The sequence below is a fragment of the Monodelphis domestica genome, chromosome 3 (genome assembly GCF_027887165.1).
Source record: "Monodelphis domestica isolate mMonDom1 chromosome 3, mMonDom1.pri, whole genome shotgun sequence".
In the NCBI taxonomy this organism is placed as follows: domain Eukaryota; kingdom Metazoa; phylum Chordata; class Mammalia; order Didelphimorphia; family Didelphidae; genus Monodelphis; species Monodelphis domestica.
The window spans coordinates 400,917,702-400,943,201 of record NC_077229.1 but is presented as its reverse complement, the minus strand read 5'-3'; the positions used below and the strand labels follow the sequence as shown (position 1 = coordinate 400,943,201).

Here is a 25,500-nt window from a genome sequence, read left to right as displayed (position 1 = left end):
GTAGAATCTAAAAATTTGAGGCCGTCACAGTACTGATGGTGTATTACAAACAACATCGTAGGGCTTGCTACCATTTTAATAGCTTTCTTGACAAAATTTTTCAAAACTGTGGACTTTTTAATCCCCCAAAACGTTTTTGTATTTTTGCATTGGCAGCCAGTAAATATATGAAATTAAATGGAAAGTCTAATATAATAAATCATATGTTTTCTATAATGCAAGAAATATATGCAAGTTTTAGAGATAATTATTACAGAGGTACATTGGAAATCTGCAAGTAACAATTGATCAGTTCAGGAATTCTACTTCATTAAGTAAAGAATAAATGAACACTTGTCAGTTATGTTGAAGGATTCTTGAGAAGGAGGTAATAGGAAGATTGATTTGGAGTTGAAAGAGACCTTGGAGCTCGCAGTTTTCAAAATATGATCCTTGGGAGGTCGATGAGATCTTTTAATGAGGTCCTTGAAATCAAAACTATTTTGTGATAATACCAAGACATTATTTGCCTAATAAATACTTCTCCCTTTTCCAACTACATCTCTGTGTGAAACCAAATTTTCTTCATACGTACTCCAAACAAAACACAATACCACAACAAGTTGAATGCAGTCCAGCTGTCTTCTATTAAACCAGACATTACAGAGACATATAAAAATATGTAAAACATTGACACTCTTCTCACTAATTTTTTGTTTAGGAAATTATATTTTAATAAAATATGTTATTTATTAATAAACAATGGGTTTATAATAGTTATTTTAGTAAGTAAATAGTTTTATTTTAATTAATAAAATACTTTATTATTAAAATACAATTTTTAATCACTTAAAATTACAAATAGGGTATTTTTCCATAAACATAACAAACATACACAAAATCTTTTTGATGTCTTCACTTAAGAATCCTGAGACCAAAAAGATTGAGAACTACTACTCTATTGTGATTCTCTCACCTGAGTTGTATCTTGAAGGAAGGATCTTCCACAGAGTTGGGAGAAGAATCTAATCCAGGCATTGGGAATGGCGTAAGAAAGATTATCTCCCATGAATGAAATGTTCTCCCTCCTAAACTCTCCCTCTTAGAATCCCTAATTTCAGTTAAAATTTAGTTCGAATATTACCTTCTATGTAGGATTGATCAGTTCTCAAAGCTGATAAGGCTTCCCCCCAAACAACTTTGTATTTATTTTGTATATATGCATACACATTGTCTCTCCTGATAGACTGTAAACTCTTTGAGAACAGTGACTGTCTTTTTGGTTTTTGTTCCTTCAAGATTTAGTAGGCACTTAAATGCTAACTGATTGTTTAAAGTGGGAAGATCAGGAAAGGAGGCTTCAGAGTAATTCAGTTTGAGGGGAGTCATAGAGTACATGGAGGTGTAGTATGGTAAGATAAGGTCAGACAAGTAGATTGATGCTAGATTGTGGGGGGCCTTAAATATGAGGAAAATAAGTTTATACTTTATTCAATAGAGAATGATAATCCATTAAAGATTTTGGGGAAGATGTGTGATACAGGGTAGCAATCAGGTAGATTAGTTGGACAGTACTTTGAAGGACAGATTAGAAATGCAATAGAATGGAGCCAGAAAGAGAAGTTAGAAAATTATTATTATAATCCAGGAAAGAGCTAATGAGGTCATGGCAGAGGTAGTGGAAATGAGGGGATGTTTGAAATGTTGTCCAGGTGATATCAATGGAGACATTAGCAAACTCATTGAAAGTAAGGGGTAGAGAAAAGAGAAAACGTCAGAGCTGACTGAGCTTGGGAGTCTGGGTGATTGAGAAGAGATCAGGATCAGAAATGGGGAAGTTGGAAAGAAGGGTGGCATTTAAGGAGAAGATGATGTTTAGTTTGGGAAATCTGAGTTTGAGTTGACTATGAAGGATTCTGAGATGAACATATCCATTTAGAAATGAAGGACAGAAACTCAGGGTAGAGGTCAGCCCTGAAAACATACTTTTGGAGAATTAATTTGCACCACTGACTGACTTGAATTTTATTTCCTTGTATATAAATCTGTGCAATAAATGCATATCCCCAACTGGATAATAAATTCCTGGGAGAAGAACCTTGTTGCATATATAGTTCAAATGAAGAAACATTTACTGATCCTGTGCTACAAGCAAGGCACAGAAGATACAAAAACAAAAATCTCCACCAGGCTCAGATTTTAGGAAATATACATTCTACCCATGGGATTATAAGTATATACAGATGCTTATAAAGGATAATTTGAAGAGGGAGGAAGTCCCAGCATTCTCTGGGTTAAGAGAAATCTTCAGAGGTTACTAACACCTGCGTTGATCATTGAAGAAGATAAAAATGATTCCTGACTTCACAGGACTAATGGTGAAGCATGCCTCAAACTCTTAATAGAATTAATAATTATTATCATTATCTTAAGCTAGCATTTATATGGTGCTTTGCAAAGCATTTTATGAATATCTCATAACAGATTGTAGGGGATTGGTTGCTATTATTATGCCCATTTTACAGATGAGGAAACTGAGGCATATAGAAACTAAGTGGCTTGCCCAGGGTCACACAGCTAGTTAACCTCTGGGGCCAGATTTGAACTGAGGTCTTCCTGATTCCAGGTCCAGTACTTTATCCACTGTACCACAGTATGGAATAAGCATACATTTTCAAACACGGCCACTGGGTTGACTTATTTTGCTTTACTTTAATGGTTAACAAAGTGGAGAGCAGGAATGGGAAATGATAATAGCATAAAAAGGAACATCAATAGACATTTTTAAAAAGGAATTATGTATTCAAGACAGTTTAGGAGAGAGTATATTCCCTGCAGGGAGTATAGCTTGTGAAAACATAAGGAGATGAGACCCAAAATATCAAGATCAGGAACAGGTGGTAGTCCAATTAGACTGGAATGCAGCACACATAAAGAGAAATAATATGAAATGAGACTGGAAAGGTAGACTGTAGCCAGATTGCTGGGGAGGCATTGGGTGCCAAGCTGAGGAGTTTGTATTTTATCCTAGAGATGGTAGGGAGCTGCTGACATTTTTTTGAGCACTTCAGAGCTGGCACATTATTTTGGCAGTTGTGTGAAAGTAAATTACAAGGGGGTAGGAGTGACTGAAAGCGGGAGACTAATTAAAATGCTTTTACAATAGCATAGGTAAGTAGGAAGGAATGAAAAAGAGAAAATTTGATGTGAGAAGTGAACAGCTGGCTAAGAAGGTGGTGTCTAAGAATGATATTTGGATTTTTAGATAATGGCTTAAAATACAGGGATGACAGACTCCTGGCCAGGGATGGAGGTAACCTGACAAAGACTGGTAAGAATGTATTTTCTGTGTCTCTAATCAAAAGAGCTTAAATTATAAAAGATGAGAGAGGGGGGAAAGGGCCTCTAATTATCCTGTGAACTAGATAATATATTAAGTAACTGCAGAGAAGGGAGAAGAATAGCAGACAAGACATTTGGAATTTCATAGGAATGGAAGGAACCAACAGTGAAGTCTGTGGTCTCAAATGTCTATGTACAAATGCCCAAAACTTAGATAAAAAAGAATAACTAGAGTTCCCACTGCAAGGAGGCAAATTCAACCTCATAATTATCACTAAAGGTGAAGGTCCTTGAGTCCATGTTCTATGGGGACCAGTTGCAGAAACTGAAGCTATGTAGCTTTAAGGAAGACTTGAAGTTTGTGAGAAATGAATGCTGTCTCCTAGTAATTGAAGGGCTGTCATGAGAGGGAGGTATTAGACTTGTTCTTTTTTGTCACAGGCAAAATGAGAAACAATGATTAGAAATGGAAAGAAAGGTAAAATTTTGGCTCGATGTCAAGAAAAGGCACCCGTAACAATTTAGAACTATTCAAAAGTGGAATGGGACTGTCTCCAGAAGGTGTGGGATCCTTCTCAATCCAGGTTTTAAGTAGAGACTCAATGACCACTTAATTCTTAATTCTTCCTATGGACTATATTCATTAAAGCTCCTGCCTCCCTCTCAAATTCTGTAATTCTGATGATGAGGACCCAAATTAGGGTGGTTAACGTGATTAGAAGGAATGAGATTAAGGTTAACAATGGTCAAATAGAATCAACCTAGTAAGCATTAATGACATTTTTAAATGAATTGATTGTTCAAATTTTAATTATTTAAAAACACACATATGGAATTTAATACATGTCTATCATCAATTTATTAATTTGTTGATATGTTCTAGGTTTAAGAAACATTTTCTTTGCCCTTTTAAAGGTTATAGTTTGACTAAGAAGGGATGGAAGATTTTCATGTGTAAAAAGTATAACTTGAAGGAGGTCTGATGCAACTTTTATTTATAGACAAATGCCAACTAACCTATGATTACACACACACACACACACAATTAAACTATTTATTCTTTTAAATGTAAGGCCTGATAGATAAGTAACTGATCACATATCTTTACTTGGTCTGTCTGGTTTAGACAGTAAAATAATAGTAATACATGGAATAGCCTACAAATAATCATTTTGTCAGCTTTGTTGGTCTGTATAGGCATGCCCGTGTTATGAAAGTAGTTTTTGTTTCAATAATTTTTTTGTGGTGGTGCTTTTATTTAATGCAGTAGAACAGATGGATAAATATAAAGAGGTATGAATTGCCCATGCTCTTTATTCCAGGATATGGGACACAAAACAATAATACCTTCTCTTCTAATCTGGGCATTCACTGGATTTCATTTATGCTGACAAGGGTCCTAAGAAGGAATGACAGGACAATTATAGGGCTTGTCTTTCCCCTGAGTGTGAGTTGGAAAGAATGTAGTACAGCTGTGAATCTACCCCAAAGGTACAGGTCTTGGCCTGTCTCAAAGTCTTGACATTTTATATTTATAACAGTGTGATGATAATGTCAATGATCTGAAAGCATTGAACACAAGGAACTAAAATACTTTCATTGGGGCATGATTTCCTTCTAAAGTCACCAGGCTCAATTCCCTTCATACCTTAGTGGGTCACTACAGTGGGGGAAAAACACATCCTCTGGTGACCAACTTCCTTTTGATAATTTGTTTTGCAAAAAGCTAAGTCAGGTGAGCCTTTACTCAAAGATGCCCTTCCAACTTAATTCAAAATTTTTGAATATGTGTTCCATTGGGACACCCTTTTAAAAACCAGGGTTAGGAGGAGCTGAGTGGCTCAGGGGAGAGAGTATCAGGCTCGGAGATGGGAAATCCTAGGTTAAATCTGTCCTCAGACACTTCCTAGCTATGTGACCTTGGACAAGTCCCTTAACCCCCATTGTCTAGCCCTTACCACTCTTCTGCTTTGGAACCAATACTCGGTATTGATTCTGAGACATAAGGTGAGGGTTAAGAAAAAAAACAACCCAGGGTGACTTCTATGGCATAATCAGGCATCAGAGAAGGATTTTGTGGAAAGAGAGCTTAAATAGCCCTTGGTGAAGTTGTTTCAATAGTAACTTTTTAGTTAAAATGGAGAAAGTCAGTTTTGTTCCTCATTAAAACATCCTCAGTTTTCTTTAAAGAGACAGGTGTTATAGAAGGCCAAATAAGAGAATGTTATAAAATAGAATTTTATATTCTATTTCTTAGTGTCAATGTTAATAAGTAAAATTATTTTTACAATTAAAATATAACATGCCTTCAATTTATAAAATAAACATATCCTTAAAAAGGTGATAGGATCAATGGATTTAGAAACCTCAAAGGTTATTTTTTACAATAATCTTATTTAACAAATTGGGGGGGTTGTGATCTGTAGGTGACTTGTTGAACATCATACAGGAAACAAACAGCAGAGGCAGGATATGAACATGTTTTCCCATCTCTAAATCCAGTGCTATTTTTATTACAGCAAATTCTTCCCTAAGTTTTTTCTTAATCAGATTATTTAAATACATTTAGGAAAGGTAAATATTATAGTAAACCAAAGCTTTAATCTTTTCTAAACTGAGAAAAAACCCTTTTATAAAGCAAATGGGTTGTACAAATAATCCCTTCTCTCCTAATTTATCTATTTTGTGGGTAAATTTTTAAATATTGGCTCTCTTAAAAGAAGTCTCACTTGTAATAAAGTAAGTAGGAAGAGTATAGCAATTACTTAGTTATCTAGACCTTTATCTAGAATCCAGTCACCAACTCTAAGTAAGTCACAAAGTTGTCTGAACAGGAAGAGAACCAATAGTCAGTCATGAAGTCCATGAATTTTACAGGAGAGAGACATGAAGCTATGCTCAGGTTAGAGGCAACTGACTTAGACCTCCATGCAATTAAGGCTACCAATTTAACAGGTTTTCTAACCTAGTTTTCCCTGGAGCTCTTCAGTTCTTTCTTGGTTATAATCGATAACATTTTAGAGTTATCTGAGGGCTGCTAAAAGCTTATATACTAAGGTCAGATAATTCTAATGATTCAAGTATCTCTTCATTATAAATGGTTTTGTACAGAATGTAATCTTTTATTTATATCAGGTCAATCTTTTTTTTATGATTTATGCTTACTTTTTTCCTTGACCCATTACATGCCTCATCCTCTTAAATGCAAAGTTCTTGAAATCTGTATCCATGTCTTACAGTTGTACTCATTTCTTAGTACTAGTCTCTAGTAGATTTCCCATACAAGCTGCTATTGTGTGTCTAACATCTGCTCTAGAGATCTCGGCAAGCCTCCCCTACAATCCCACTGATGGGGTGGGAGAGCATCTCATTACAGTGTGTTCATGAGGGTTTACCATCTTTAGAGATGCCTTCTGGGCTGATGACCAAGCTCACACTAAGGATATGAAAATAGTCTGTTGCTTAAGGAGACTCTATTGGTTGCCCAGAATAAGAAAGGTTTAAAGTAACTTTTTTGTTCACTGACTTCTATAGATTTTGTTTTTTCCTTCATAAAGCAAGCATTATCCTGATGAACTTATTAATTTCTAACACTTCTGGCTTTCCTGCTCTTTGCAACTATGAGGTTTGCATTTACTTTTATTAGTGTCCCAACAGTCTCTAAAACAGGCATGATCCAGAGAACAGGGAAAGGCTCAAAAGTCTTGTCAAGGATACAGCTACTACTGACCTTGGAGTATAGATTCATCATTTCCAAATCCTTCACTATTTTTTGTGCCCAAGAACACAAGGTAGTTCCCACTTGTGACTTCCAAAGAGAGATATAAAACATAAAGGAAAGCCAAAGCCCAAGGGAAATCCGCCTCTTGTAACTCCATTGCTCAACTCTGAAGCTCTACTATATTTCCTTTCCCTTCGGAAAATAGTTCCTCGGGGGCAGCTGGGTGGTTCAGTGGATTGAAAACCATGTCTAGAGACAGGAATTCCTAGTTTCAACTCTGGCCTCTGATACTTCCTAGCTCTATGACCTTGGGCAAGTCATTTAACTCCCATTGCCTAACTGTTCCCATTCTTCTGCCTTGGAACCAATACACAGTATTGACTCTAAGATGGAAGATAAGGGTTTTTTAAAGAAAAGAAAGAAAGAAAAAGAAAATAGTTCTTCAGTAGCTATAAAATAGGCTGGCATAGAAAATGCTAGTAGACAATCTTGTTTGTCCCTGTATAATTGAAAATTTGTTACCCTAAAGGGGAATTAAAATTTAATCTCAAATAATGAAAATATTATATTTTAGGAGGTTTGTTAAATGATCATTTAGAAATCAAGGAATAAAGAGGATACAAAATAAAAACCACGTGCCCGTGGATGATTAACCATTTCAAAATCCCCACCTTACCACCATCACCACTGGCTGCCATCCAAAGATGAGGAGCAGGACTTCCCCCTGGATATTTATTCCCTGTCTACAGGAAGTACATAATGACAGGAAGTCAGTGGGCTCTCAGGAAATGTAGTTCCCTTTTAGGGTAACAGATTTTCAATTATACACTTAGATTTCATGGGCAGACTCCAAGAATGCAAGAGACACAAAGACAGACTTCTGTCCTCATGGCAGCTGCCTTTGGCTCAGCTTGCCTGGCTTTCTGATCGTGGTAACTATTTTATAGGTATAATTTTGCAAAGCTTGTTGTGTCTTCATAGTGCTATACCTATAATTTGTGTAACTGTCACAGAGGTAACAGAAGTACCTGACTGTGGCTGTTTGGGTCAAATAATTACCTTTCTTATAAGTATTAATAACTGACTCTCAGATTATTACATGATTTGCCATGTATGCTTTTTTCAAAAGTTAGCCCTTTATTTCTGTAAGAAATATTAAAATGAATATTAACTAATTGTTCATCTATGTATCATACTTAAAGAATGTAGTTAGGAACAGTTAATTGTCTTCATACAAATCTTCAACTGTTGTCAATTACTGAGAAGTAGAAATTTTATCTCCTTTCAATAATGGTGCTTTATGTATCCCAAACCCCAGAGGATTTATACAAATAGGACTTCCATACTTGAGTTAAAGTGCTCCTTCAGCTTTTCTTCTATTATTGTTTCTTACTGTCCTAGCCAAATCCTCTTATCTTTTAATGTTTTCTGTTAATTCAAGAAAAGATTTTTACGATTCAAGAAGATCTATATCTTAATTGTTCTCCATTCTGTATGTTTAGTGGGGAAAGTGTAGGATTTAAGTTTAGAGGAGCTAGCTTGAAATGGTAGCCCTCCCACCACTTATGTGACCTTCAGAAAACCTATTACGGAGAACAATCAGTCAAGAAGCCCAGCTATTTGGAAATCGACTTATTCCTTCCAATGCACTAGTGAAGAAGACATCTGCCTTTCTCAACTCTATAGCTTACAAAGGCGAATTCAGAAAAAAAGGGAAATAATGATCCCCCACTGCTCTCTTCAAGCCCAAAACAGCCCATGATGCCTCAACCCAATTCTTTACCTCTGTCGTAATGGCTTTCTTATGATGGCAACGTCACCACTATCATAGTAGCTTCTTCTTACTGGACCAGGTCTACTTTCCATGCCTTGATTTGAGGAAATACCCATGACTTTTTCATTTTTATTTTTTCTTAATCTAAGATTCCTTCCAACTCTAATTTTTATGACCCTAAGTGTGATAACGATGTAATCAAAGATAAACTACCTTTCGTGTCTATGATGAGAAAGAGAAAGATCAGTATTGTTCACTTATTTTCTAATCCCTATAGGCTTCTGAGAGGTTTTATATCTTATATTGCTTGTGATGACTTAGAACTAGTTACTACTATTTTTTAAACTTAAAAACATTTTTCTCTCCTTCCTATCCTTTCCCCCTTCCTCAATAAGTCAGGCTTGTACATAGGCTGCATATATATTATCATATAATACATATTTCCTTGTTTGTCACATTGTAAAACAAGACCTATTGCTTATATTAGAGAAAAATTCATTGAGGAAATAAAGTGAAGAATGGCATGTTTCAATCTGCATTCAGGCGCTTTCTGTTCCTTCAATGGCAGGGGATATTGTTTTTGTCATGAGTCCCTTGGAGTTGTCCTGGATCTTTGCTTTGTTGATAATAGTTAAGATAGACAGAATTAAGCACACAACTAGTGCACGCTAAGGCAGGATTTGAACTCAGTTCTTTCTGACTCTTGGTTCAATGCTTTATCTACTGCACTACCTAGTTGACCCTATTATTATTATTATTATTATTATTATTATTATTTTTAAACCCTTACCTTCCGTCTTGGAGTCAATGCTGTGCATTGGCTTCAAGGCAGAAGAGTGGTAAGGGCTAGGCAATGGGGGCCAAGTGACTTGCCCAGGGTCACACAGCTGGGAAGTGTCTGAGGCTAGATTTGAACCTAGGACCTCCTGTCTCTAGGGCTAGCTCTCAATCCACTGAGCTACCCAGCTGCCCCCTCCTATTATTTTTTTTTAAGCCCTTACTTTCTCTCTAGGAAATGTGTGAGGCCAGATTTGAACCCATGCTTATCTACTGAGCTACCTAGTTGCTCCTTCTCATACAGATCACTACAATAACCTCCTAATTGGTCCCTTTGCCTCAAGTCTTTCTCCTTCACCATCTGCCCTCTACACAGCTGCCACTTTCCTAAGGCATGAGTCCTAACTTTTTCCCTCTTATTAAACTACAGTGTTTCCTTATTTTCTCTAGGTCAAATCCAAATTCCCATGTTTGGTTCTTAAAGCCCTTTACTACCAGGTTCTAGTTTGCCTATCCAGTATTATTATACCTGAAGTCCCTTTCACACACTGGTCAGTAGAGCCAAACTGACATTTTTACTGTTTCTGTTTTTTACCATCTTTCCTGAATTCACTCCATCCTCACTTCTGCCTTTTTTTAAGGCTTACTTTGTCTTAGTAACACCTGTAAGACAGAAGAGCAAGGGCTAGGCAATAGAGTTAAGTGACTTGCCCAGGGTCACATAGCTAGGAAATGTCTGACGCCAGCTGTGAACCAAGGTCCTCCTGACCTAGCCACCTACCTGCTCACCACTGCCTTTAAAATTCCTACTTTTTTTCCAAAGTCCTGATAAAGACTGATTTTTTGCTTGAAATCTTTTCTGATATTTCTCCCAAGTTCTTCCTCCAACAGCCATATGCAAAACTTTGTATATACTTACTTATGTACATACTTTCTCCCCTGATAGAATATAAGAATGATCTGGAACTACTTCACTTTTTCCTTTGTGTCCCCCTCGCCTTTAACCGTGTCTGGAACATAGTAGGAATTTAATATTGCTTGGGGATTGGTTGATTGATTGTGTGATGACATCAGAAAACATTGTTAAGAGCTTTTTAATCTTGGTAAAAGTTTATGCCCCCTAAACTTTTCTAGACCAGTATAATCTCAGGATAGCCTTATCATAACAACAAAATCTTGCTTCTAAAGGTGATTGATCCCTAGAAATGCAACTCCTCTCTGAATTCTAATAGGCAGAAAGCAGAGTAGCTCACACAGCTGTCCTTGTGACTCAGGCCAATCAGAAAGCTATTTCTTAGGTTGTGTGAGATAGCAGAAATAAAATACTAGGGTCTTCTGTCCGCATGGTATTAGGTTCAGCCATTCTCCAGTTGATGCTCACCCTTAGCCTCCAGCTCTTTGCTATAACAAAAAGAAAATGAATGGGTATTATTTGCCACTAGTCTCTCCCTCCAAGGGGGCTATAGCAACCAGCGGGACAAAGGCATAATGAATAAGGTTAGCTAACAGGAACTGCCCTTTGTCAAGGATACTTGGAAACTTCCAAGCTTGCCATGGGGCATTTATGGCATGGTTCTTCCTTATCTTTGCTTTAGGTGAAGTATTCCGGGTCTTCTTAGGCAGCAAAGAGAAAAGTTTTGAGGAGGGGAAACTTGGTATCATTATCAAGATTATATAGTCTCAGATCTTTGGGAGAATCACTGTTATTATTATAAAGATTATATAGTCTCTGGTCTCTATAAAGACCTAATTTAGTTTTTATAGACAGAACTTTGTCCAGTCAGGATGTATCTTATATTATCATTCTGTGTAAGACGAGATGTTTCTGTAATACTTTTACCCAACTTGATGTTTCTGTAGGGCCAATTAACATAGGCAGGGCAGGCATGTGTGTATTGTAAATGTGTTATTTGAAAGGATTGCTTACCTTTCAACTAAATGGGACACCTGAAAAATAGCCATAAAATACGGAGCTAAACTTTTTCTCTAGGAAAAACTTGAGAAGTGATATTTTTGATTGACTCCATCAACCAAAAAGAATTTATTTAAGACCTACTATGTGGCAGCTGAACTCGATATTCATTCTGCCACATCCTAGCATCAGATTTAAAGCTGAAGGGAACTTTGCAGGTTTTTGTCATCAAGTCTAACACTCTCACTTTTATACACAAGAGTGAGGTTGATTGAGTAAATTGGTCAACTCACTGTACCCCACTTAAAGTGAATGAGAAGTTGTTATGCTCTGGTCTCTTAACCAGATATTTCAATGGAATCAGATCAATCAAAGGTATCAAACTCTGTGGGGAAAGGTCTTGATCAATGTAGATATCTCTGATGGGCTATTGGATGAATGGGAAGGGAAGTTTCATAGAAGAGTGTTTAAACCTACTGGGGAAACTTCATCAATAATCTGTCGATAAAATGAAGGAGCTGATGATAGCAAAGGAAAGTAATGAATGCTGGAGGGGATGGGGCAAAGTAGGGACATTAATTCATTGCTGGTGGAGTTGTGAACTGATCCAACCATTCTGGAGGGCAATTTGGAACTATGCCCAAAGGGTGATAAAAGACTGTTTGCCCTTTGATCCAGCCATAACACTGCTGGGTCTGTACACCAAAGAGATAATAAGGAAAAAGACTTGTACAAGAATATTCATAGCTGCACTCTTTGTGGTGGCCAAAAACTGGAATACGAGGGGATGCCCTTCAATTGGAGAATGGCTGAACAAATTGTGGTATATGTTGGTGATGGAATACTATTGTGCTCAAAGGAATAATAAAGTGGAGGAATTCCATGGAGACTGGAACAACCTCCAGGAAGTGATGCAGAGCGAGAGGAGCAGAACCAGGAGAACATTGTACACAGAGACTGATACACTGTGGTACAATCGAACGTAATGGACTTCTCCATTAGTGGCAGTGTAATGTCCCTGAACATCTGCAGGGATCTAGGAGAAAAAACACTATTCATAAGCAGAGGACAAACTGTGGGAGTAGAAACACCAAGGAAAAGCAACTGCCTGACTACAGCGGTTGAGGGGACATGACAGAGGAGAGACTCTAAACGAACACACTAATGCAAATACTAACAACATGGTAATGGGTTCAAATAAAGAACACATGTGATACCAGTGGAATCACGCGTCGGCTATGGGGGTTTAAGGGGAGGAAAAGAAAATGATCTTTGTCTTTAATGAATAATGCATGGAAATGATCAAATAAAATATTATAAAATTTAAAAAAAATGAAGGAGCTGAGTTAGTGTAGAAGTTGAGAGATTTGGGGTTGAGTGAGCTTCTTTTTGGGTAGAAGCTAAAGATTCTATGAGGCTTAAATGGGAAGGGAGTAAATTTCAGGTGAGGAGGAGGAAGATGAAATTCCGAGTGAGGTAAATCATTTTGGTTGAACACAGAATGTATGACAGTAATCTGAAAGAAGCAAAGATATGCTTGATAAGCCAGATTAGGAACAATTTCAGATTTTATTTTATTAAAAATTTTTTTAAATCCTTGCCTTCCATCTTGGAATCAATATTGTGTATTGACTCCAAGGCAGAAGAGTGGTAAGGACTAGGCAATGGAGGTTAAATGACTTGCCCAGGGTCACACAGTTGGGAAGTGTCTGAGGTCAGATTTGAACCCAGGACCTTCCATCTCTAGGCCTGACTCTCAATCCACTGAACTACCCAGCTGCCCCACAACTTCAGATTTTAAATTGAGGAGTTTATGATTTATCTTGGAGGCAGAGAACCATTGAAGTTTTGGGTTTTTTTTTTCTTTTTGGAAGGACTGTGGTCATACTTGGGTTTTAGGACATTGGTTTTGGTAGCTATGTGGAGCACATAGAGGAGGAAGAGGAGAGAGATTGGAATCAGGTAGGCCAGTTAGGAAGCTGTTAGAATTGTGCAAATGAGAGGTGATAAGGACCTGAGCCATGTGGGTCCCAGTGTGAGCGGAGAGAAGGGGATAGCTGAGAAAGATGCTGAGAAGGCAGAAATTGGTAGGACTTGAACAATGAATGATTCCTATGCAAGGAAGAGTTGAGGATGTCTCTGAAACATCTTCTCTAGAGCTAGAACTAGTTTGTCCTAAGGGAACAAATGGCATGCAATGATCTAACGGAGGCACAAAGTGTTGTCTTCCTGGGACATGGAGCGCTTTGGCCAAGTGTAGGTCTGCCAATTCCTAAAACCAAGAATGCCAGCCCTCCTTACCCTCATCAGCTTCTGGGAAGCATAACAAAAGCTTGAAGCAAAGGGGTCCGATTGTTATAGGATCAGAGGACCTACGGCTGGCAGTTCTGAAACTTCATCTACCATCCTTACCTTTGGGGGAAAACTGACGCCCACAAAGGTGAAAGAATTTATTTAAAGCCATATAGCTAGGCAATGCAGCTGGGTAGTGCAATGGATAGAGCGCCAAGCTTGGTGTCAGGAAGACTCTGATTCCCAAATTCGAATCTGGCCTCAGACACTTCTCACTCTATGACCCTGGGCAAATCACATAACTCTGACTCGGGTTCCTCCCTTGTACAATGAGCTGGAGAAGGAAATGGCAAACTATTCCAGCTGCCAAGAAAACCAAAATTGGATCCCCAAGAGTCAGAAATACTGAAAAATGACTAAACAATAAAGCTAGGACATGGAAGAGAGATATAGATAGTCTCCATCTGCATTACCATTCTGTCTATAAAAAAATACAAGGCCATTAGGGGCCTAATTTGACATAGTATTTTTATTTAAAAAAATTCAATAACATAATTATAGACTACTTGAAACATAACCTCAATCCATGGGGCTAGAATGGAGTTGAATTCATCAATAGTATTCACAAACTCAGGCCTTATAATTAAGTATTCTGTAGAAGGAAAAAGCTACTTTTGGGTCAGAGTCCACTGACTTGAAAGTTTGTGAAAAAATTAGAGTTACTTATATAACCAGTTAACTCATATGCTTTCCTATTGTTATCCTTCTCTGTTATTTTTTCTTGGTTACAACAAATTAGAATCAGTAAGGTTAAAGACAGGGTGAAGAGGAAAGTGGCTAATAGCTGACACACTCAAGTGTAATCACGCCACTGATTGCAGCATCCTCTTCGTATAGATTATTTCAGACACAGCGAAACCCATCTTTAACATCCTTTAATGTACACCTTCCTACCATGTATACTTATGCCTTCTTGTAGCTCTATACAGCATATTGCAGCAGGTACATCCCATAGGAAACCTTTCCTTTCTTCAGGTATTAGATTAAGGCCAGAGAAATATGGATCTCGGATGGGATTTAATCTTCAACCCAAGTCAGAACTGCTGAGTTACTGGAGGATATAAAGAGGGTAGATTTTTTTTCACCCTTTAACTTGTGTAAGGCCTGTAATCTCTGTATTCTCTAGGCTCCTTATCTTCACTGTATAAAGAATTTGGGCTACTTCTCTTCTCTAAAACAGTTTTAATAATGAACTGATTGAAAACCTATTATTACAGTAATTTCTACCCCCATCACCCAGAAACCTGAGGCTGCTAAGTGTCACAGTAGATAGAGCCTTGATCCTGGAATCAGAAAGTCTGGGTTCCAATCTAGCCTCAGATACTTTCCAGCTGTATGACCCTAGACAAATCACTTCTGTTTGCCTCATTTTCCCCTCCTGTAAAAAATAGTGGCCAGCTCCCAGGGTTGTTTGCATGAGATGAAAAATATTCATAAAATACTTAGCATAGTACCTGGCAGCACTTGATGAATTCTTATTTCCTTCCTTCCTTTCCTGTCAGTTTAGGATTACCTAACATAGTGTGGACGATGGAATTGGGATCTAAAAGTTTCTTGACAATTACTACATAGCCTAAATCTAGAATGTTGGAAATTTAACAGAGATAAATGTAGAGTCCTGCTTTTCCATTTAAAAGAAAGAGAGGAAAAAAAGAAAGGAAATGAGAAAGAAGGAGAAAAAGAAAACAAAAGAGACAAAAAGAAAAAGAGAAAATCAGAGAAAGAGAAAAAGACAGAAAGACAAAGACAAAGGAAGAATGAAAAGAAAACCCAACCACTGATCCAAATGCAAAATAAGGGAGATGTGCATAGACAATAGTTCATGTGAAAAATTCCTGGGAGTTACAATGGACCAGATTCAGATTCAGTAAGAAGTGCTGATTGTGTTGTCTCAAAAGAAATCAGTCTCAGACTTTCTTCATGGCAAATATCGCAAACCTTAATTTTATTGTTCAAGCAGGAGTCTGGGATAAGACAGCCCACAGGTTCCTCTTCTTAAGTGAGTAGGGGTGTTATATGGAAGCTGGGGCCAGGTTATATACGTTTAGCCATGAGGCAGGACAAACTGGGTAGTTGTGATTGGTCAGGTTCAACATTAGACATTCCCCCTTAGGGTACATGACAGAATCTGGTGGCTAGGGTGCTGCCCATGTGATACCCCGGGTTAAACCCAATATAAATGATTTTGTAATGAACTAAAGGTTACTGAGGGGGGGGGCAGTTAGTTTACTCTTTTGGGCATATCCCAGTGAGATTTTCCCCTGGAAAGCCCCTGCAGCTATTGTAGTCACTAGGGTCCTCAGGCACTGGTGGGTGGAACAAATTATCCTTCCTCATCAACGTGATGGCCAAAAGAACTTGGTTGATCTTGCTTGCACTGTATTACTAGAAGTATAATATCCAGAAAAAGGGGAAATTATAGAGCCCCCTGTATTTAGTCCTTGGCTAGACCACATTTGAAATATTATGTTTACTTTTGACCACATTGAAAATTTCTGTTTTTACTTCACCTTCCTTTCTAAATGCATTCATCTCTCCCCTACCATTGCTATTTAATTAAATTACAATTTACCATGACTATATCTCAAAATATAGCATTAATAATAAAGAAAAAAATCAGTTCAGGAAAAGTAGCAGACAAACCCATCAAGTCTGACAGTCTCTGTAGTGTTCCACAATCACAGCCTACCATTCTACAAAGAAAAGGAGGTACATTTTCTGAGTACCATACTTTAAGAGGGAAAATGACAATTGCCTTGAACAGTGATGGTGAACCTTTTAGAAACCTTGTTCTATGCCCTATCCCACAGAGGTCATATGCCATGCCCCACCCCACCCAGGGCTGTGTGTACTCTATCATCCCTTTACCCCACACAGGGGAAGGAGGAAGCACTCCCATTGGGCTGTTGGCAGAGGAAAAGGTGAAGTGAGGAATGTCCTCAGTGAGTATAGAGAGGGGGAGGGAAGTAGCCCAAGTGCAATGCTCCCCTCCAGCTCTGTCACCTGTGAGCTTTCCACTTTACCCCATGTGTCCTCCCATTGGGCTACTAGACAGCTGAGCTGGTGAAGTGAGGAATGTTTTTAGCTCAGGTGGAGAGGGGGAGGGGAGTATGTGCTCCCATTGGGCTGCTGAGCAAAGGGGTGGGTGATATGAAAAAATGTCATCAGGCACAGTAGAGAGGGGAAGAGAGCAGCTCCACCTGAGTCCCTCTGCTTTTCTAGAAACAAACTCTGGAGAGGGGCACATTCCCACAGAAAGCACTCTGTGTGCCATCTTTGGCACACATGCCATAGGTCCACCATCACTGGCCTTGCATGCTCTCCTTTCTGATCTCTCTCTTGGCTTCCTCGACTTACTTAAAATCCCAACTAAAATCTCATCTTCTCCAGGAAGCCTTTCCAAACCCTTCTTAATTCTAATGCCCTCTCTCTTTTAATTATTTCCCATTTATCCTGTATATAGATTATGTGTATTTGTTTGCTTGTCTCCTTGATTAGGTTGAGGACTCCATAAGGGCAGGATCTGTCTTTTGCCTCATTTTTTTATCCACAGAACTTAACAATGTGCCTGGCACATAGTAGGCACTTAATAAATGTTTGTTAACTGACAAACAGACAAATTGGAGTATGTTTAGAAGAGGATGAGTAGAATGGAGAAGGAATTCAAAGCTACGTTGTCTCAGATGAAGGAAATGAAACTGTTAATGGGGAAAAAAGAATTGGAAGAAATATAATAGCTATCTTCTTTTGTGTGAAAAATTATTTGGTACAAGAAAGATTCAACATATACTTCTTAATCTCTCAACTTGTATCTTACCAGCATGATATAGTAGAAAGAGCATTTACTCTAAAGTCAGAGAGCCTTGTTTCCAAACCTGCCTCTGTCACTTATGTATGACTTTGGGAATATCACTTAATGGCCCTGGGCTTCGGTTTTCTCATTTGTCAAATGAAGATCTTTGAGGTTCTTTCTGGCCCTAGAAGCAGGATCCTATAATTCTGTGATCCTAACTTATCCTCTTACCATACTGCATATTGATCCCACAAATATTAATAAGATATGAATAATGAGCTGATTCTGTCAATATCATGTTCTACAAGAAGGCTCTGCTAAACTCTCTTAATTCGAGTGCCTTTTCTTTTTTAAATTATTTGCTATTTATCCTGTATATAACTTGTTTCTACATATTTGCTTGCTTGCTATCTTTCCCCCATTATTTGTGACCTCCTCAAGGACAGAGGTTGTCTTTTGCCTTTTTTTTTTATCCCCAGCATTTAGCATAGTACCTTACACAGGCAGATGCCCAGTAAATGTTTATTAACTGAATGACTGATTGTCACTGTTTTGCTAAGTCCTGTATCAATAGCCAGAGATACCTATAAAGAGGTTTGTACATCCACATGACCCCAATAGACAACCATGAGTACTTAAATCTTGATAAGTGAAGATAGCTTTGATGATTAGTGTTTTGCTTTGAAATTTTCTAACCATGACTTGAGATATTTAAGTTAAATAGGTTTTAATTTAGAAGTGTGAATATTTTTGCTATCCTGAAATGTTTTAGTTGGCATCAGTGCCCCAGAATTGATTATATTTCATTTTTTTCTTCTTTATAGATTGAAGTTAGACGAATGGTTGTTGAAGCTCAAAGGTAAGAGGTGAATTCAATATTTAATACAAATTAATATTTATTGACATAATGTACTGCATTAGGTGCAAGGGGAAATAGAAAAATAAACAAGACATTGTACTTGTTTTCAGAAAACTTACAATCTAGTGAAGGAATATGATGAGAGCACAACTATAATAAAAAGCAAATAAAATTTTCATTATTCAGATTCAATTCCACAAACATTTCTTAAGTATATATGTGCAAAACATTGTATTAGGTACTTGGAATGTAGAGATAAGTGATGAAACATGTCCTGCTCTTATGGAGCTTATAATCTAATGGCAAGAAAGACAAATATACCAAAAACTATGTTCTAAGATTAGAGGGAAATCAATAAATTGGGGAAAAACTTTATAGACAGCTTTTGGATAGAGGTTTCATATCTAAAATATATAAAGAATTGTCAAATTGTATAAATGTATAAGAATATGAGCCATTTCTCCACTGATGAATGGCCAGAAGATATGAATAGAGAATTTTGGGATGAAGAAATCAAAGTATATACGTATATTTAAAATGCTCCAAATCATTTTAGAGAAATACAAATTAAAACAACCCTAAAATATCACCTTATACTATCAGAATGACTAAAAGGGCAAAAGGACAAATATTGGAGGGAATGTGAAAAAAATGGGGACACATACACTATTGGTGGAATTGTGAACTGATCCAATTATTTTGGAGAGCAATCTGGAATTAAATTAAATTAAAATCGATTTTTAAAATTATGCTATGAGGAAAAGTGAGTTTTTTTTTTTTTTTTATAAAAGAGAAGCCCATACAAAGTACTATGACAGATTTAAAGCAGGGAAAATCACTTTCAGCAGGGGAGGAGGTCACAGATTCTGGCATTTGAGTTGAGCCAAGAAAAAAGGGAAGAACTTCAGTCAATGGAGGAGGGGATAAATGTTGTTGTTCTTGTTCTTGTCATTGTTGTTCTTGTCCTTCTTGTTGCCATTGTTCTCTTTCTTACAGACCGTTGTCACTATTAATCTTGTTCTTTTAAGAGTTGTTCTTGTTCTTCTGGTTGTTTTTGTCCTTGTTCTTTTTTGTAGTTGTTGTTCTTGACCTTGTCCTTCTTCTTGTTGTTATTGTTGTCCACTTAGGTTTTATTTAATTCACTTTAACAAACTCCTGTTATGTGCAGGGTATAGATACAAAAACAAAAGTGGAATAGTCTCTGCCTTCAAGCAGCTTACATTTGGGGAAGAAAAATTCTTCCTCAAATGTAAGAGGAGGTAGTAATGGGAAAATGACTAAATGCAAGATGGGTAAGGAAAAGGGGAAGAGAAAGATAGTTGTATATATGCAAACAAGTTTGTGGCTGGCCTCCATTATGTGGAAAGATAAACCTCCACCTTCTAGTTTTATCTTCCTTTAATTCTTCTTCTAGTTTCACAAAGGCAACCTTTAAGAGAATGGAGGAAACATCAAAATGATATTCTTACCCTTTCCTTGGCTTGCACAAAAGCTGGGTTTTATGAATTTGTATTACATGTTCAACATGTCCTCTTTTTCTATTGTTCTACCACTGCACAAGCTGCAAGAGTTTGGAGGAAAGGGTAAGCATATTTCTATCTTCCCTGTGTTTTTGAGCAGGGCTTTTTAGTCTCTCAGGTTTGACATATATCCCAAAATATATTTTAGCTTTAAAAAATATATCTAAATAAATAATAATATAAATAAAGATATATCAGCCTCAGATAAAGAGAAATCAGTTAAGACTTGGAGAAATCTTGCCTTATCTTTGTAGGAAATTATTTCTTTATTCATGGAAACTCACAGAATCATAACCCCCCTCCCCCACTAAATTTAAGATTTGGAATATGATATATTTTAACCCCTTCATTTTAGAAGTGAGGAAATAGGACCAAATAAGTGAAGGGACTTGACCAAAGTCACATACTATCAGGTGGAAATTGAAACTGGGTCTCCTAACTGCCTTTGAGGTCTTTTGAATTTAGTCATGTTTCCATGACTCCCTCAAGCAGGACCTGGAATGCAAAAGACATAAGCTTATTCCTTTCATTGCTATACTAGGATGTAGCAAAGAGATTGCTCAGAGATCCCCCGAAAGCTTCTTGTCTCCCAAAACTCACTCTCCCACATTTCACATGACTGAGATCAAATGATCTGCAGTTAGAACTGAGACAAATTGAAGACATGCTAAGATAAGAAAATACTTGAATTCAGACTAAGGTATATGGGATAAGGTATATGTCAGATCCTTCTTTGCGAGTAGGTTTTGATAGTGATAAAAGGAGAACATGAAGGTATTGGCCTGAAGGAAAGGGAATGCAAAAAAAAAAATTGGAGGCTAGGGAGACTCAGGCAATTTGTCCACTCCACAGTTTTGCCCCTAGCTAGCCTTAATTATAGAACGTGATCAGAAAAAATTATATGATGGTTTATACATATGCATGTAATATGAGAGATGTGTTAAGACTGAAATGGTTAACATTTTTTATTAAGGAAACTGGGGAATGGCTTATGTAGGTTAGTCTCCCTGCTTCACATCCCTTCACCTTCCCAAATCTGTCTTGCACATGGTGTATTAGTGGGGGACTTTGAAGGAAGGAACCAAAATTCAGCTAATTGGGGAATCAAAATAAGGTGACACTTTCTTACTTCCTCTCCTTCCCCCAAGCTGAGCTGTTGACCAATGGAGTCAGTCTGACTAGACTAACAGGGTAAGTAAGATTTTCCCTTAGCCTCCTTTTTTTAAAATGATGTTTGAAGTTCCCCTCCTAATATATTTGCATCTGATTCAAGTTTCTATTTAAATTAAGATGTCTATTTTATTTAGTTATAAAGGGTTGAAGGGTAAACAGGACAAAGGGGAAAAGGAAATCCCTTACATATCTTGAGGGTTTGAACCATCTTGAGTGTTTGAACCAGGGAGTCTTTTTTTAGAAATAAGCTCTAGGTTCCCCTAAGGGGAAAAGGAGTCTTTATCCTAAAGATTTGTCACCAGTTAAGAGATAAAATCTTCTGCTGCTCAGGTAAAAGGATTGAGAGATTTTTTTTTTGTATCTTTACTGCCAAAGGTAGTTCTCCCTCCCAGCTCCAAGGAACCCAAGACAAGAAGAACTCTTGGTTCTTCTCCCTTTTGAGCCTTTTGAGCCTGGCTGGCAATGCTGTACTATTCCCTGATGTCTTCTGGGGTTCCATCTGCTCTTCTTCTGAGACATTTCTTCAAAATTCAATTTTTCATTGCTTTTGGTCATTCCCTCGTACACAATAGTGACCAAAAGTCACCTAAGGCCTAGATAACTCCCTGCTCAAAAACCTTCCTTAGTTCCATATTGCCTCTAATATAAAATCCTGGTATTTCAGGTCCCCCATAGTTTCCTCTCAACAACCCTTCTAATATAATTTCATATTTCTCCTATTTCTCCATTCTCTACATTCCTGACAAACTGCATTGATTACTGCTTCCCCAAATATGACATTCCAATCCTCTACCTCTCAGAATCTTTATCTTCCTTTGTGTCTCAGCCTTGGCCATTTTCTGCATGGTACTTTCCAACTTTCTCTCTCCTCCTCACTGTCTTCCGCCCTGCTCAGTTATTAGTGTTCTCTCCTTCCCAAAATTACCCTACATTTATGTTGTATTCTCTTAGCAGAATGTTAGCTCTGTGAGTTTATGGACCATTTTATCTTTGTCTCTCTAACTCTAGTCATTGGCATAGTGCCTTGCATCCAGGAAGTACAAAAAATGTTTTTTCAGTTGAATTGAAACAATATAGAGTGGTTCGTGTTTTACCAAGAGAATGAATGAGTAAACTCCATTATATTCATACAGTACAATTTGTTTAGCCATTTCCCAGCTGGTGGGCACTTTCTTTCCAGATTTGTTTGTTTTTTTCTTCTACAACAAAGAATGCTGTTATTAGTCTTTTGTCATATATGGGATCTTTTGCTCAATGACTTCTTGGTGTAAATGCCATATATGGGATCATGAGATTAAAGAGTATGAAGAGTTAATCACTTTTTTCACATAATTCTAAGTTGTTTTCCAGATTGACTGGAAAAACAAACATCCACAAAAGATGTATTAGCATGCTCCTTTTCCCATAGCTGGATTCTTGATTAAAGCCTTTATATTAGTCAAAAAATGTTTTAGGGTTTCTGTTCTTATAGAATTGGTAATATATAATTTGTTCATCAAATTAAGAATCAAATATATGACTCTCCTCACATGCAGAGTAGGACCAATTTAAAAAAAAATCTCACATATATTATTATATACATCCTTGAAAATTTTCATGCCTTTAGTGATCCTGCAATTACCAATTGCCCTCTGTCATGGCATTTGCCCCTAATGTTTGGAAGATGCATCACATTCTACAGATGGTTGTAAGAATTCACATAGAGTAACAGTATTCTTAGACTATTTCAAAGATTACTGTGACCAATGAACAGGTCAACATGAGGAATACCCATTTCTTTATGTGTTCAAAATCCACTGGCTCTCTCTACATATTTTGGATAGCAGAGGACTCATGGTTTTCCCAAAGATTAGTTTACTTAATGCAACTGGGTTTCTTGGAGATGCCCCATTGCTCAGGGGAAAACAACTACATATTATGCCTTATAAACAGCATATACTGAGTAAAAGAGACCAAAAAAGGACAGCTCATCAGACATTTTTCAGCACAATTGGCTGTTCAGTACAGTCAGACATGAGAAGAGCCACTCTTCACAAGTTCTTTAAGACGTCCAAACAAAGAACTCCCTTTTCCTGGAAATTTTGCCAGATTACCTGTTTGTGGCTACAATTTTAAATTCTCACCAGTGGAATGGGAAACTGGGAAATTCTCCCCTTGCTTCAACTTCCAAATTTCTTATCTCCTTTCAAGGCTTCCACATTTATAAGCTGCTGCTTTTAAATTGTCATGAATTTGTAGAACATCAGACATCCACATTCAAAAGTAATTTGCATTCCAAAGCCAAGAAATTTATTTTTAGATCATCTATTGTTTTGAGTTACCCAATATCAATACTAGTAATAGGAAGTTTACTATTATAAAGAAATCAGACTTTTGGTGGAAGGTTTGCTGTGTATCTGAAACTAATGGGGGGGAGCAAGGGATCTGGAAGACACTCTGCTATATACTGACTGCTCCCTGAGGTTAGGTGTCTAATAAATGGCTTTTTAAAGATGATGAGTTTTCAAGAAATAGACCACATGTAAAAGGTAACTCAACTGAGGTAAAATAATTAAAACTAAGGGAAAGATTCTTTAAACCAGAAAGTCAGCAAAGCATAAAATATTAAGTGACCCTAGGAAAGTATTTGGGCTGACATTGCAGAAGAATGCGGGGAGGTGAGAGGACCACCAACAAACAAGGACTTGGAGAGAGGGAAAGAGGGAAATGTATCCTTAACATGGAGAGCAGATGCTCTTTTGTAATGTGGAGACAGTGGCAAATAACAGGCTAGTTGAAGACTGAAGAATAGAGTTCTTCACTCTTTCTGATACACTGAATCCTCATTCTGGCTCTGATGCTAACTGCCCATATAGCTCTGGGTAACTCATTTAAACTCTTTTTGGCATCAGTTTCCCAACCTTTAAGACAAAGAAGTCTGATTAGAAAATCTCTCCTGACCCTTTCAGATCTAAATCCTATGAGCTTATGAACTTTAAGCTATTTCCTTTGGGAAAACTGGAGCTATATAAAGGTAAATGGATTTTTGAATTAGTTACTGAAGTAATTTAAGGAAAAAAATGAAACACTTTGGTTTAAATACTTTGGATATTTCTGCTCATGATAATTTGTGGGGTAGATTTTCTAGCTAATTGACTTAATTTGCCACCTCACTTTTGTGGGTAGATGGATGCCATGGTAAAAAGGTGTCTTTATTATTATTATTTTAAAATTAAATGTATAAATAGATGGGAACATCCAGTTTATTCCCTATTTCTGCATCTTCTATGTATGATCTCATTGCCCTTTTCAAAGAACCAATTAAAAAAGCAGAACGAATAGAATAAACTGTGATGAATCTGAAACTTTTCCCCCTGCATCTCTTCAGCTTGTTTAAACGGTTTCAATAGGAGATCATAATAGGATAGCAGATCAAAGAACACAAATCAATTCCTTTCTCAAGAGCCAAATGGGACACTAATGCTCTTCAGTGTGGGAACAATCTTGCAGCTCCCTTGTGACAGTACGGCTAACATTTCTTTTTACTGTGAGGGCATTGTCCAAGGATCTAGCCTCAGATTTCAGTTGTCACAGGTAATTCTGAGACTGAAGAGAGAGAAAAGGAATTTTTTCCCTTCAGATCCTGTGTTTCTGGAAGTGGGGGAAAAACCCCTAAACAATAAGTATGTTTTATAAGTGGCATCTAGAAGGTTTGATATGTCAGCTGGCTATAAGTTTATATCTAAGGTAGCCATTTCTGTAATGACGCAAACAAATCCAGTTTCAACTAAATTTATTGACGTGATCATCCATGGATGAGCACACAGGTCGTGGGAACACCTAAATCCTTGTGTCAGATTTGTCAACCCTTAAAATCTGCTTAATTAGGAAATAAGAAACTAAATCCATTAAATAAACTGAGAAGCCCAGACAATCCTTCTTCTTTTTGGCATTTTAATGGGATGTGCATGGTAATACATTTACCACTAAACCTCTCCTCTGGAAGACTGAAGACAAGATGTGCCTGGTGCTCTTTAATTGCTGAATTTACATTCATTTATCTTGAGGATGCTATAGCATTTTGACCTAAGAGATAATAATAGACCTGTTTTTATTATGAGTATAAAAATTATATAGGAATGGTTATGCATTTATATGTACATATAATATCTTTGTATATTATATTTAATGTTCTGTGACATATATCCATATTTGTTATGGAGTGGGCTCAGTGTCTCACTTTCTTGTCCCCTATTTGGGAAAAACTGAACCCTGAGAAGGTAGAGGAATGGAATGGGGCTCTGAGATGATTAGTTTTG

At 37.2% G+C, this 25,500-nt stretch overlaps 1 protein-coding gene across 3 annotated transcripts in view; it reads left to right on the top strand.

Annotated features, from left to right (window-relative positions):
• PLEKHG4B (pleckstrin homology and RhoGEF domain containing G4B) overlaps positions 1 to 25,500 on the top strand; it is a 353,991-nt gene that overhangs the window by 59,883 nt on the left and 268,608 nt on the right. The window contains exons 2-3 of one of the 3 annotated variants that reach the window (XM_056824355.1): positions 18,475 to 18,509; positions 24,151 to 24,215. The gene's annotated coding sequence lies outside the window, so the exon portion shown is untranslated. Of the gene's footprint in view, positions 1 to 18,474; positions 18,517 to 24,150; positions 24,216 to 25,500 lie in introns of all 3 variants that reach the window. The other 2 variants (XM_056824353.1, XM_056824356.1) reach the window with 2 other exon arrangements.